Genomic DNA, 5,359 nt, shown 5'->3' on the forward strand with positions numbered 1-5,359 from the left:
AATTAGTGTTGTTGCTACAACTGTGGATTAATATGTCTTTTCATATTTTATGGGTATTTGGTATTTTATTATGGTATTTAGAATTTTTTTCTCAAATAAAAGAAGTGTGCCAAATAAAAAGATAAAAGGACTCCATAGTTTGGTTTATGATTTGGAAGTTCATCCTCCAATCAAAGACCATTGACGTCATCCCTCCTCATACCAGTTATGACATTTCTCATCTGCTTAGGTTGGAGACTTATACATACTCATTCGTTGTAATGCCAGAACTTCTCCACGACTGCAGATTCTGTATATCCCATCACAATATTTCTTTTTATAGTGAAGACTTACAATAAAACTTACAATAATATTACAATTACAAACAACTCTCTCTATATGCATGGCAATCAAACTATTTTTACATGTCATAACATGCTTCTCTAAAACAGCCTATTCTTCGATTTACTGATGATCTAAATAAAGTCAGCCCCTTTAACCTCTGTTGTTAATTCATTAATAGCCTTTTTTATATATATTATCTGTGTTTTTGTTCTGTCGCTGTCATTCTGTTGCACTGCGGAAGCTTCTGACATGAAAATAAATTCCTCGTATGTGAAAATATACCTGGCAATAAAGCTCATTCTTCATAAAGCGCATTCTACAGTAAAATAAATCTTCATCTGTTATAAGCCATTATGCAAACTAATTGAATTAATTCTAAATAATATTTATAACAATAAATAGATATAAAATATGCAGCAGTGAACCTCCTTACGCTGATGCTCAAAATAGTGAAGATATCGACTATTACAAACCTTCACTCTGAGAATAAATCTCAAGGCATTCATGGATTTAATTCAAACTCATTTAAAATATAAACGTGTTCAATTCTTCAAATATATACATAAGCTAAATTCTAGCAGTTGCGCTTATATGCACATCAATTTCGTTCTTCAGCAGTTTGAATGGAAAGCTGCCTGCGTGTGATCCGAGTGATTGTCTTTAAAAGAATGACTTCAACGAACACAGTCGAGTTGGCGATCAGACCTCATAAAGACACGCAGTTAATATGATTATATCTACAGAACATTACACTCTAAAAACAAGCTAAATAGAAGTGAAATCTTAAGTTTAATTGGTTGCTTAAAGTTGAAGTAAAACAAAACCGTGCCAGGGTTACGAAGTCGCACGTTTTAGTTTACTGATGAAGAAAATCGAGTTGAACATTTAGTAGAAATGACAGATTAAAAAAAAAATTAATGAAAATAAAGATGTTGCAACCAAAATATATTAGCCTAGCCTATGGAAACATTTTATTTTTATTTTAGCGTAGTAGGCTAAGTAGCTAAATGTAGCCTACATTTAAATAAATGAATAAATATAGCCTATGTTTTAAAAGTTAATTAGGAGTCTAATTAGGAAAATATTTTCAAGTAAGAACAAAATACAAAATAAGAACAAAAAAATGAAAAGTTATGCTTCAGAAGAAATTCGGAAGAATAATGTCGATAATATTTGAATTGTGGTTGCTGATGCGACAGAAAAAGTATCTTCCTCAAAGTCACTAACCAGCCTTAACTTTAACGCAGGCGCAAGTTTAAAACTAGGCGGACTGCACTGAGAAGGCTTTAGGCTTATTTTTTTTCTTAAATGGCAGTCCGTTTGCTGTGTGTGTTTACAAAGTTCACGTGCACAATTTCCAGATGCCAAAATCTCACATCCAGTGGCCTCTCGCGGCGCTCTATTCTCAGGCAGAGATGGTTCAGCGGGTCGCGTGAAAGAGGTGTACATGAAAACAGTTCAGAAGACAGTGCGCGCGCCCCTCCTTTTGAGGAAGATTGTCATGTGACAACACAGCGAGCTCCTGAAGAGACAGAAAAAGGGGGACAGACGCTCACAGACTTTACTGCGGGTGAGACCATGAGAAAAGACTTTTGATTCTGTGTTAAGTGTATTGGCTATATAATGGACAGCAGTTCACAAACTCCTAAAACAAACGAATGAAACGCACAGCATAGGCCTAACTTGCTCAAAACTTTTTACAAGAATGGATAGGCTCACTATTAAGTGAGTGTCAACTGAAGCATCTGTGTTTAAGATGTCTGGCTTTTCACTTTGGATCAGTGTGCGATCGATTTTCAACAAACTCGAAGTGTTTTGAACGTATTCATCGCTGACTCTGTGAACTCAAGGAAGGATAATTCACTCGGGAAAATGCCTCGTCCTGGAAGAAACACGTACAGCGACCAGAAGCCGCCGTATTCGTATATTTCGCTGACCGCGATGGCCATTCAAAGTTGCCCGGAGAAGATGCTCCCTCTCAGCGAAATTTACAAGTTCATCATGGACAGTTTTCCTTATTATCGGGAAAACACACAGCGCTGGCAGAACTCCCTTCGCCACAATCTTTCCTTCAACGACTGCTTCATCAAGATCCCGCGGAGACCGGACCAGCCGGGAAAAGGCAGCTTCTGGGCTCTCCATCCCAGCTGCGGAGACATGTTTGAAAACGGGAGCTTCTTGAGGCGTCGCAAGAGATTCAAAGTGATGATCACCTCCGAGCACCTGCAAAAACGCTCAGACGTGGCGCATTACCTCCAGCAACAAGCGAAACTCAGAATGACCGCTTTAGGGACACATCTACCTCAGATGACCAGCTACAACTTAAGTGTGTATTGGCCCTCCACCTTACAAATCTACCCTTTGCTATTGAAAACATCATTGCCAGAGATTACAAAATGCCAGGAAGCCTTGCGTTCTCCACCATGCAGTCAATGTCTACGAGTTACCAGATACACAATCAGCTGACCACGGCTTGGCCTCACATGTATAGCAGTAATAATGTGATAGACGTTGAGTATACCGCCTATGGAGTACCACTCAAATCCCTGAGTCATGGCGCGCAAAGTTTACCGGCGATCCCTGTGCCAATCAAACCCGCTCCAGCTTCGGTTCCGTCCATCCCGGCGCTGCACGCGCACCTTCCAGCGTTCCTCTCCGGCTCTCCACAGTCCCTGAGTCCGACGTCTCCCAGCCAGAGCAGCCCCGCCACTCCGAGCCCGACCTCGCTGCTCCATTCGGTCGCCATGCGCTGTCAAGAGGTCACTTAAAACTTTAAGAGGGACTTGAAACTTTCCTTACACATCCACCCTGATTCACTGGCACCGACTATATAAGGCAAGACAAAAACTGACAGTATACAAACCATCTCATCTGAAACCTGTGAAATGACAGAAAGCGACCATTTCAAAATACAGTGGAATTAAATAATCTGTTAAATTTGCTTATAGCTCAATTTGTCTATGACATAGTCTATTTGTCACGAATTTATGCTACCTCATTATTAAAGGTCAAGAATCCTATTGAAAAATGCACAGACTATGGACATGTAAATGTGAGAACAAGCGTAAAGAGTTTTGGACAGTTTAAAATACGGTCATTCTCCACGTAGAGAGACTAATTTCACTTGTAACTTAAAAATTTGGGCTATTTTAAAGCTGTTAAGTCTCATCGACATCAAGTAAAGAAACAGAAAAAAAGATGAGAATCGCATGTACAAGCACAGATGCTGCAGCCTTTCCGTGTGGCAGTGAAGAAATATAAAACCTGAAATAATCCTACAATGCACTTTTGGTGTGACGTTACAAATATCGCAAGAGATGTTGTTCTGTGAACAATGCTCAGCCTAATTTAGCCGCTTTGTTGAAAATAGAGTCAAAGCTGTTGTATAAAAGTTTTCTGTATAATATTGACATTCTCTGATGTACTAGCATGCTGCTTTTCACGTATACCTGAAATAAATTATAGACTTTGTCATCAAACCTCATTAAAATATCTTGAGACTTACTGTAAGTCATTTTAAATTGTATAATGGAGTTGCTCGATATTGTAGGCTTTTAGTATTAAAGGTTAAGATATATGTTCGAATGTACGGGAAAAAATAAATCAACCACATAACAACAACATTGAACAACATGTATTAATAATTACATGTTGTAAATTGCTTTTTGTAAATCGAAAGGAACAGACAAACACAATTCTGAGCTCAAAAGACACTTGTTGGGCCCAATTACAAACTTTGTTTTAATTCTGAATCGAGATTGATTCATATTTTTAGTTAGTGATGTGCAATATGAACAAAGACTTATTTCCTCAATTAATAATGTAATAAAAAATTATAATTGAATTTAATATATATGTATTATAAAAACAAAATATCAGCCCAAGTGGCATTTAAGAAGTGCCTTAAGAAAAACAGAAAAGAAAAAAAAAAAAAACATTTCACAAAATACATGCTTCAAAATTATTTGTACACTTTCTGGTTTGCTAAACTTTACTGAAACGTATCTATAATTGATGTGATAAATTACCTTTACTCTGCTAAGTTACTCTGCTAGGACACCAGCATGAAGTGGAAGAGAACTGACTTCATACATCCACATAAAATACATAACAATTTGGCTACAAAAACAGCTTATATAACTTAGAATTATTTCTTTGCTGCTTCCACTTGGTTTGATATTTTTGCAATTATATAATTTTTATAATTAGCTTTTTTACATGTCGAAGTGTGGCTTAAGTTTCCAAATATTTTGAGCCCACATAAATGTAATTTATGATCTATGAACTGTAGGCTAACTACAAAATGTCAAGAGATCTTCACTCACTTACCGTGCATTTTTTACTTTTACTTGAACTTTTATCCATCAAAATAAAAAGCAGCTAATATTCTATACATTTATTTAAATAATTTAAATTATTCAATTACTTTTTTTCTTACTGATATGGGGAACTGGATAGTATAATTTCTTTACATTTAAATGGAACTGAATTAAAACAAACTAGCATACAAAGAAAAAGTTTTCTATCTTTGAAAGCTTGAATTCTGTACTGACACAGAACATCATATGACATCATTTATGTCTCTTTGTTTTGCTAGGTGATCAAAAATATCAGACAACATTGTAGTATCACAAACTAAAGGTTAGTCTAGGTTGTTTGTTCAGTATATATCATTTCATACACAACTTTAATTAAAAGAATGCACTAAAATAGTGAAACATCCAAGGTAATTAGCATGTGTAATTTATCCATTTCTTAATGCATGTGGGTAGTGGCCTGAATAATGAGACAGCTTTAACCCAGGACACAAAAGATGAAATGGACAAGAACCTGTTATTCATAATCACTGTCGAAAAACTAATGTCATCAAGCTTGAAATAAACTCACAGAACTTATATGGAGGGAATTTTTGCCTGCAGTAAGCGAAACAGCCTTATTTATTTCTCTCCATGTTGTTATTAATTTGGGGCGTACATATTTATGAGCAAAATACCTGAACACGCTCAGGCAGGGGATGGCAGGGATATTTATATGG

The 5,359-nt window shown here is 36.5% G+C and overlaps 1 pseudogene; it reads left to right on the plus strand.

Moving 5' to 3' along the window:
• The first annotated feature begins 1,781 nt into the window (after positions 1-1,781).
• On the plus strand, positions 1,782-3,925 carry LOC109088846 (annotated as a pseudogene).
• The last annotated feature ends 1,434 nt before the right edge of the window (positions 3,926-5,359 follow it).

The sequence above is a fragment of the Cyprinus carpio genome, chromosome A7 (assembly GCF_018340385.1).
Source record: "Cyprinus carpio isolate SPL01 chromosome A7, ASM1834038v1, whole genome shotgun sequence".
Classification (NCBI taxonomy): Eukaryota; Metazoa; Chordata; class Actinopteri; order Cypriniformes; family Cyprinidae; genus Cyprinus; species Cyprinus carpio.